Source organism: Montipora foliosa, chromosome 1 (genome assembly GCF_036669935.1).
Source record: "Montipora foliosa isolate CH-2021 chromosome 1, ASM3666993v2, whole genome shotgun sequence".
In the NCBI taxonomy this organism is placed as follows: domain Eukaryota; kingdom Metazoa; phylum Cnidaria; class Anthozoa; order Scleractinia; family Acroporidae; genus Montipora; species Montipora foliosa.
In genome coordinates, this window is record NC_090869.1 from 55,033,019 (window position 1) to 55,043,018 (window position 10,000).

Consider the following 10,000-nt stretch of genomic DNA (forward strand, 5'->3'; position numbering starts at 1 on the left):
CCAAGACTCTACAACTTCAACAATTAATAGGTCCGCAAATTACCGACGACACTACATTGCATATACCCTATGCAAAAATGGCTGCCTTTAAATTATTCCTTTGTTCATATTCAAAATAGCCCAACTAACCTCGTTTTTGAGACAAAAATTCTAAAGAATTTTGTTATCCCGAAGGAGGTTAGTTGGGCTATTTTAAATATGAACAAAAGAATAATTTAAAGGCAGCCATTTTTGCATAGGGTCTATAGCCATAATACCGTAGTTACAATTCCAGAAAATCTTCCGCTTACTGACTCAGAGAAATCTGTTCTCAGTAAGGGCCTAAATTTTGTCCCTATTACCAAACGCACCAACGAATTTTCTATTAAGCAAGATGTTGAAAAATTCCTTCGCCGCGTTCAGTTAAAAGCCCTTTTTTTATGACAAAGAGGATGATTCGGACACTTTTAACAAAGATATTTTTGAAACACTTGAAGTTCGCAAATCTAAATGGACTCCCCAAGAGGGACAATTTGCCTCTTTAGATTTTTTCACCAAAAAATACCGTCACGACATTCACAAACTTAAATTCAATCGTAACAGTAAATTTTCCAACCTTTCCTCGGAAGAGTGGATGCGCTTAAAAATCTTAGTAAACGCAATGACATAGTTGTCAAATCTGCCGACAAAGGCGGCGCGGTAGTTGTTTGGCGGTCCGACCTTTACCAAAAAGGAGCTTTGCGGCAACTTTTTGACAACTCGTTTATGCCAAAATCCAGAAAGATCTCACTTCCAAAAATCAAAAACTTGTCTAAGACACCATTCACAATCTCATACTTAATCAAGAATTACCGGACACTGCAACTAATCTCATCATCAACACCTCTAGAGCTTCGTGCATTTACTTCTTGCCTAAATTCACAAACCCAACAACCCAGGTCGCCCTATCGTTTCTGCCTGTAGTTGCCCCACCGAACTCATTTCTAGCTACTTAGACAGGATTATGACGCCTATCGTCAAATCTCTGCTATCATACATTAAAGACAGTACACACGCACTAGATTTTCCGCGATTTCAATTTCTTCCGCCAAGACCAACTTATTTTCACCATGGACATTACATCTCTACACACAGTCATTCCAAATAGCAAAGGTCTTCAAGAACTTAAACACTTTTTTGATCCACGCACTGTCAAAGAACCAAGCTCGGAAACGCTCCTCCGCCTTGCCGAACTAGTTTTCACGCTTAACTGTTTTTCATTCATTTTTCATTCGTTTTTCAAACTATTACAAACAAATTAATGGTGTAGCGATGGGCACAAGAATAGGGACCTAGCTATGCCAATCTTTTTGTAGGATATGTTGAACACCAGTTTTTTAATCAGTACAACGGCCTCAAACCTGAACTCTACGGCCGCTACATCGACGACTGCATCGGCGCTATTTCATCCAGCAGAGAAGAACTCGATCAATTTATAACCTCCGTCAACTCTTTTCATCCGGCTCTTAAACATACCTGGGAAATTTCGGAAACTTCATTGCCTTTCCTAGATATCAAAGTTTCTATTAGGAGCAACGTGCTATGTACCAGTGTGCACTACAAACCCACAGATTCTCACAGTTATTTGTTGTATTCATCGTCACATCCATCACATGTCAAGAAGTCCATTCCTTATTCTCAATTTCATAGACTTCGACGTCTATGTAGTGATGACTCCGATTTTTCCAGCAAATCAGAGGAGATGTGCCAGTTCTTCGAAAAACGTGGCTATTCTGTCTCTGTGGTCAAAGCGGGCCATCATCGCGCCCAACAATTTGATCAACAGACATCACTACAAAAGTCACAAAAAGATTAGAATGACAGAATTCCATTAAAAACGTTCTCAGGTTAAAAGTTTTAAAAACACTGAGCTTTCGATTGCCAGTCTGCAATCTTTAAAAAGTGAGGTGTAAAAAGCAAAGGTAAAAATATATATGTACAAAACGGTGAGAAAGTAACAAACTAATATAAATAAATACAAAAAAAAATACAAAAGAAATACTTGTGATGGATAAGATTAGAATAAAATTGAGTATTGTCTTGGCAGCTGCTTAGAATTATTGTCTGCCTGGCTAGTAAGTGCAGTGTGCCTGCATTTCAGCGTTTTTCTTACGCGTAAATTGCCTCTGTCGATGACGCGTGCATTCTCAAAATCAGTAGTCGAGCCACGCATGACTGGCAACATTGGAACCACTTTTAAAAACTTTGGTGTTTCGTATGTGTTCCTTTTTTCTAGTGTGTAAGCATCTACCCGTTTCTCCGATATAATTCTATGTGCAGTCCGCACAGGGGATTTTATAGACAACGTTCGTTTGCCGATCTGATGAAAGTCTTGATTTGGGAGAGGCAAATTCCTGTTGTAGGGTCTTAACCGGTCTGGATGCCCTTTTAAACTTTTAACAAGAGAACGTTTTTAACTTTTCAATTATGCCCCTGGTTACTCATCGATTTTTAAAAAGATAAGAATGACAGAAGTCCATTCACCCTCACTTTCCATCCTCATAATCACGCAGTCAAAAGTATCCTTGTTAATAATTTTAAATTACTCCAAAATGATCCCGAGACTGGTAGAATCTCTTCGCAACCTCCACTTATTTCATTCAAACGCGACAAAACCGTAGGCAACTTTTTAGTTAGAAGCGCGCTCAAAACTCACGAGCAACCCGGCACTTTCAAATGCGCGCGCTCACGATGCAAAACTTGTCTTTTCAATGTTAACACTAGCAAGATATGGGGACCTAAGCGATCTGTTAAGATCACCGATCGTTTCACATGTACCTCCGCAAATGTCATTTATTGCATAACCTGTAAGTTATGCAATAAATTATACTTGGAGAGACAGGTAGACGACTAGGTGACCGATTCCGCGAACACCTTCGCGATGTTGAGAAGAATGACAAGGATGCATCTAAGCCAGTCGATCGCCATTTTAATCTCTCTGACCACTCTAAAAAACACATGGCTGTCTGCGGTCTTTCCCTACATCTAGGTACGACGGAAAGCCGCAAGAATCTGGAACAAAAATTCATCTTCCAAGTCGGCTCCTCACGGTATTAACGAACGCTTTTCATTTAACTAATATATTCCTATTTTTCACGTTGCCATATTACCACCAATAGCGTAGCTCCTACTCTACTATAAAAACTACACGTAACCCAGCTTCAATTAACCAACTGCTTTCCGTGGGGCACTTGTAGTATGTCTTAACCCCCATTTATGTTAAGAGAGAAATTACGACTAATATTTACTTAGTCTGTAGCAGGCCCTCATAATTTTTTCACGAATACTACTTTTCGATAATGCAGACATACTTTCAGCAAAGTAAAAAGTGGAATCGGGTATGTTTCCGTTTCAGAGTTCAACTTTGAAGCGCTTATGAAAATACCGCCAGTCCATTCCTTTCTAGTGATATTTGAGTGTCCATGCGTCCTAATCTCTTATTTATTAATTAATTAATTGCTTTACTAAGTTTACTTTTCAAGAAGAGGTCGTTGCCATTGTTTGCACTTTTTCTTGAAAGGAATTTTGTTGCGCGATCATTACTTTAATCTATCGTTCGGTTTCTATCCTGACAACGATTCATCACTTCCCGGGTTTGACTGAGGGCAAGATATAAAAACACCCGTTCATGGAAGCAATGTCAAATCGCTCGATTTTACGTCGTTCTGGTTCTCGTCGATGTTGTCCTTGCATACACCCCGAAGGACACAGCCAATTAAATTTAATGTGGTAGTTTGGGGAGTTCTTCTGAACATGAATTTTTTGATGGTGTTGAAACAGGCAAGTATTTTATATTAATACAACCACAGGGTCTCTGTATTTTACAAATCCGAATAGCAAGTGTTGCCTCCTTTAATTTGTAATTCTACTTTCTTGTGCAAGATCCTTTTTGTAATTGCATGACCAAAGCCCTTCCCCTTCAATCCTTAAATTGAGTGACCCCTCCCTTCATCTTTTCCTTTCGCAGGAAGGACGATCCTTTGCAACGTCACACTGCTCTTTAATTACAGACCACTTTCGTAAATGGCCCTCATTTTGAAACAAATATTCTTTTGAAATTTGCTCGTCGTAGGGAGGCTAGAACGGTTTATCAGCATTAAGACAAAAGAATATTTTATTTTGCTGCCTTTATCAAAGAGCTCTATTGCGTGCCACTTGCAAGAGTTGCTGTTACCTGGTACCACTGTGCCAGCTAAGGTCATCGTGTTGACAAAATTAATTGTCAGTTTGAAAGACAGCGAGACGATAGAATTTTTTCAAAGTATTGAGTGTGTTCACTGCATTGACACAGCACCTCTCAGGAAAGTGAAATTTAGATTTTATAGGCTTTTCAATTTGTACTCGACTGATTTTTCTACAGCTTAATTAAAGTCAACTAAAGCGGTTTGAAAATGGTGGAAAAATAAAATAAGTAGGTTTCATGGAAAGAAGAAAAAATTACCTTTAGCAAACGAGATTGGTTATCATAGAATCTCATGCAATTATCCTTGGCATCTCAAATAACGTAGGGGTTTTTGAGTCAGAAATGATCAATTAAAAAGAGACTTACTAATCTGGGCGTTGCTTTTCCCCCCGACAAATCGATCCAACCCTTTTTTGATGGCTAACTCTCGCAGAAAATCCATCCAGACCTAGCTTATGCCTGCTCTACTCAAAAAAAGGGAGAGATAGAGATACAGTGGAAAGAGACAGAGAGAAAGAGATAGACTACAGCATGCCATCCGTGTTTTTGCAAACGTTTACTCAGGAGCGAGGGTTTCTTGTTCAAGGAACCAGGTTTCAAAGCACACATAAGTTAGAGCTTGACATTACAACTGTAGTAAAGTTTGTAGTAGGACAATTAATATTTTACATTTAAAGAAAAACAAAGTAGATTGTAGAATTCTGGAGTAGTTGTGGTATTGTGACCTTCCCTACTGTATATAACTCCGTTCAGTTTTTATAGACGAAAGAAATGGGGCTCTGACTTAAGGTGGTATAAGAGCTCGTGGTCTTTCTATTTTGCGATTTTAAGAGGTAGTAGGTGCGTCACGGTTTAGTAATGCTTCGTGGCGGAATGTTCCGGAAACCTGTGTGTTCCTAGGGTTTGCTAGGTTTAGATGGTTTCAAGTTTGAGAAGGAATTGAAGCTCTGACTAGAAAGTCCTTGAGTGATTTGTCCTTCCTGTAGGTGACAATAGGAACATTAGGAAAAATGCGCGCAAGTTTAGGGACGTTAGAAATTAGAACCAGTTTTTCATAAGGATCTCTTTGAGTTTAGGTACAGCTGGGTTGAATGTAGTAACGAACGGTAGAGTGTTTTTGGATGTCTTTGTTTTGTTTTTTAAAGCTTCATTTCCCGATGAAAATACTACCTCTGCCAGTGTTTTATCAACCAGCTCGCGTGGGTAGCCTCGTTCGAGTAAACGTGATTGAAAATCCCGTTTATATGACTCTGGTAACCCACTAAAAATTTCTTGCATCGATAGATTTCCCAAAAACTGTTGCCCATGGTGCTCCGCTATTATTTACAATTATAAACTGACAAAAGTCACCATTTACACAGCTCTGCCTCACCAGTCGGAAAATGCTCTCTTCTCTTTTTTAGCAGAGTTGCTCAGAATATATGGTCGATGAAAATTGTTTATCTTTTGGTAAAGTTAGGAAGAGAGAATCCAAAACCTCATGCGCTAAGCCTTTTTGTTTTTCAGTCAGAAGTCATACATTTATCGCGGATATGCTGCCCGGCTTTTCACGAAAATTTGTCAGTTCTTTTCGTTTTCAATCTACATTCTGGTGGCCTATTAGAAATTATACAATTAGCGCGAAGAATGCTGTCACTTTTCGCTTATTTTGCAACCCTCGAAGAGTAAGTTTTGGTTATCGAGGTGCCATAAATTGAGAGCAGAGATGATTTCCTTTCCTTATTTGCCTTCTTTTACAATATTAATTCCTTTTTAACACAACCTAAGCTCAAGCATAGATCAGAAAAAAGGCAATTTATGAGGCTCTTACCTTCCACAAAGGTGAATGCTGGACTTTAATCTCAACACGACCTGGCTTGACTATTCTGGGAGCGCTTCCGTACTGAAGCTGAATTTATTCTTACATAGGTGATTAGTGCAATTCTCAGCACTGATTGGTTGCACTTGAGGCTTCAATTAACCAACTGCTTTCCGTGGGGCACTTGTAGTATCTTAACCCCCATTTATGTAAATGTTAAGAGATAAATTACGACTAATATTTACTTAGTCTGTAGCAGGCCCTCATAATTTTTTCACGAATACTACTTTTCGATAATGCAGACATACTTTCAGCAAAGTAAAAAGTGGAATCGGGTATGTTTCCGTTTCAGAGTTCAACTTTGAAGCGCTTATGAAAATACCGCCAGTCCATTCCTTTCTAGTGATATTTGAGTGTCCATGCGTCCTAATCTCTTATTTATTAATTAATTAATTGCTTTACTAAGTTTACTTTTCAAGAAGAGGTCGTTGCCATTGTTTGCACTTTTTCTTGAAAGGAATTTTGTTGCGCGATCATTACTTTAATCTATCGTTCGGTTTCCATCCTGACAACGATTCATCACTTCCCGGGTTTGACTGAGGGCAAGATATAAAAACACCCGTTCATGGAAGCAATGTCAAATCGCTCGATTTTACGTCGTTCTGGTTCTCGTCGATGTTGTCCTTGCATACACCCCGAAGGACACAGCCAATTAAATTTAATGTGGTAGTTTGGGGAGTTCTTCTGAACATGAATTTTTTGATGGTGTTGAAACAGGCAAGTATTTTATATTAATACAACCACAGGGTCTCTGTATTTTACAAATCCGAATAGCAAGTGTTGCCTCCTTTAATTTGTAATTCTACTTTCTTGTGCAAGATCCTTTTTGTAATTGCATGACCAAAGCCCTTCCCCTTCAATCCTTAAATTGAGTGACCCCTCCCTTCATCTTTTCCTTTCGCAGGAAGGACGATCCTTTGCAACGTCACACTGCTCTTTAATTACAGACCACTTTCGTAAATGGCCCTCATTTTGAAACAAATATTCTTTTGAAATTTGCTCGTCGTAGGGAGGCTAGAACGGTTTATCAGCATTAAGACAAAAGAATATTTTATTTTGCTGCCTTTATCAAAGAGCTCTATTGCGTGCCACTTGCAAGAGTTGCTGTTACCTGGTACCACTGTGCCAGCTAAGGTCATCGTGTTGACAAAATTAATTGTCAGTTTGAAAGACAGCGAGACGATAGAATTTTTTCAAAGTATTGAGTGTGTTCACTGCATTGACACAGCACCTCTCAGGAAAGTGAAATTTAGATTTTATAGGCTTTTCAATTTGTACTCGACTGATTTTTCTACAGCTTAATTAAAGTCAACTAAAGCGGTTTGAAAATGGTGGAAAAATAAAATAAGTAGGTTTCATGGAAAGAAGAAAAAATTACCTTTAGCAAACGAGATTGGTTATCATAGAATCTCATGCAATTATCCTTGGCATCTCAAATAACGTAGGGGTTTTTGAGTCAGAAATGATCAATTAAAAAGAGACTTACTAATCTGGGCGTTGCTTTTCCCCCCGACAAATCGATCCAACCCTTTTTTGATGGCTAACTCTCGCAGAAAATCCATCCAGACCTAGCTTATGCCTGCTCTACTCAAAAAAAGGGAGAGATAGAGATACAGTGGAAAGAGACAGAGAGAAAGAGATAGACTACAGCATGCCATCCGTGTTTTTGCAAACGTTTACTCAGGAGCGAGGGTTTCTTGTTCAAGGAACCAGGTTTCAAAGCACACATAAGTTAGAGCTTGACATTACAACTGTAGTAAAGTTTGTAGTAGGACAATTAATATTTTACATTTAAAGAAAAACAAAGTAGATTGTAGAATTCTGGAGTAGTTGTGGTATTGTGACCTTCCCTACTGTATATAACTCCGTTCAGTTTTTATAGACGAAAGAAATGGGGCTCTGACTTAAGGTGGTATAAGAGCTCGTGGTCTTTCTATTTTGCGATTTTAAGAGGTAGTAGGTGCGTCACGGTTTAGTAATGCTTCGTGGCGGAATGTTCCGGAAACCTGTGTGTTCCTAGGGTTTGCTAGGTTTAGATGGTTTCAAGTTTGAGAAGGAATTGAAGCTCTGACTAGAAAGTCCTTGAGTGATTTGTCCTTCCTGTAGGTGACAATAGGAACATTAGGAAAAATGCGCGCAAGTTTAGGGACGTTAGAAATTAGAACCAGTTTTTCATAAGGATCTCTTTGAGTTTAGGTACAGCTGGGTTGAATGTAGTAACGAACGGTAGAGTGTTTTTGGATGTCTTTGTTTTGTTTTTTAAAGCTTCATTTCCCGATGAAAATACTACCTCTGCCAGTGTTTTATCAACCAGCTCGCGTGGGTAGCCTCGTTCGAGTAAACGTGATTGAAAATCCCGTTTATATGACTCTGGTAACCCACTAAAAATTTCTTGCATCGATAGATTTCCCAAAAACTGTTGCCCATGGTGCTCCGCTATTATTTACAATTATAAACTGACAAAAGTCACCATTTACACAGCTCTGCCTCACCAGTCGGAAAATGCTCTCTTCTCTTTTTTAGCAGAGTTGCTCAGAATATATGGTCGATGAAAATTGTTTATCTTTTGGTAAAGTTAGGAAGAGAGAATCCAAAACCTCATGCGCTAAGCCTTTTTGTTTTTCAGTCAGAAGTCATACATTTATCGCGGATATGCTGCCCGGCTTTTCACGAAAATTTGTCAGTTCTTTTCGTTTTCAATCTACATTCTGGTGGCCTATTAGAAATTATACAATTAGCGCGAAGAATGCTGTCACTTTTCGCTTATTTTGCAACCCTCGAAGAGTAAGTTTTGGTTATCGAGGTGCCATAAATTGAGAGCAGAGATGATTTCCTTTCCTTATTTGCCTTCTTTTACAATATTAATTCCTTTTTAACACAACCTAAGCTCAAGCATAGATCAGAAAAAAGGCAATTTATGAGGCTCTTACCTTCCACAAAGGTGAATGCTGGACTTTAATCTCAACACGACCTGGCTTGACTATTCTGGGAGCGCTTCCGTACTGAAGCTGAATTTATTCTTACATAGGTGATTAGTGCAATTCTCAGCACTGATTGGTTGCACTTGAGGCTTCAATTAACCAACTGCTTTCCGTGGGGCACTTGTAGTATCTTAACCCCCATTTATGTAAATGTTAAGAGATAAATTACGACTAATATTTACTTAGTCTGTAAGAGGCGCTCATACTTTCAGCAAAGTAAAAAGTGGATTCGGGTATGTTTCCGTTTCCGAGTTCAACTTTGAAGGGCTTATGAAAATACCGCAAGTCCATTCCTTTCTAGCGATATTTGAGTGTCCATGCGTCCTAATCTCTTATTAATTAATTAATTGCTTTACTAATTTTACTTTTCAAGAAGAGGTCGTTGCCATTGTTTACAATTTTTCTTGAAAGGAATTTTGTTGCACGATCATTGCTTTTATCATTCGATGGACTTTTTCCTTCCTTTTCATCGGCTGAGAGCCCACCACGTGACCTGCAAATAACTGTCTACAAATAAGTGTTTTGCTGCAAATTATGTTCTGCTCATGCGTAGTTGAAACCAAGCTCTTGCGGATCGCTCTTGCGTGAAAATGGCAGTTCGCTTTCCTAAGCTTTCAGAAAAATATTTAAAGGGAAGTACGAAATAATGAGCGAGAGGTAGTAAAGAGGTGATCTGTTTGAAAATCAAGGTCAATGCAGAGTTTCTTTCTTTGTTTTTTTTTCTGTTTTTTTTTTTTTTTTTTTTCACTCTAGAAGAGCACTGGTAATTCTCAAGGTTTAATACGTTCGTCAAATAATTCTGTATCGCGGGTGATGTACAAAGAGAGAAAACAAATTATGAACGCGTCACTTGATAGCATCTGGTAGCTTCATTTGCGTTAGCGATGTTGATGCTTACCTCCCGATTTTCCCGCGAATATTTTGGCTTGGATGAAAATCAAAACATTTTCCCCGGAAAAT

At 38.7% G+C, this 10,000-nt stretch overlaps 1 protein-coding gene across 1 annotated transcript in view; it reads right to left on the minus strand.

The window, feature by feature from the left end:
* LOC137979202 (lymphotoxin-alpha-like) overlaps positions 1-6,100 on the minus strand; it is a 28,554-nt gene extending 22,454 nt beyond the window's left edge. Inside the window, exon 1 of the mRNA XM_068826410.1 lies at positions 6,012-6,100. The gene's annotated coding sequence lies outside the window, so the exon portion shown is untranslated. The remainder of the gene's footprint in view (positions 1-6,011) is intronic.
* Between the last annotated feature and the right edge of the window lie 3,900 nt (positions 6,101-10,000).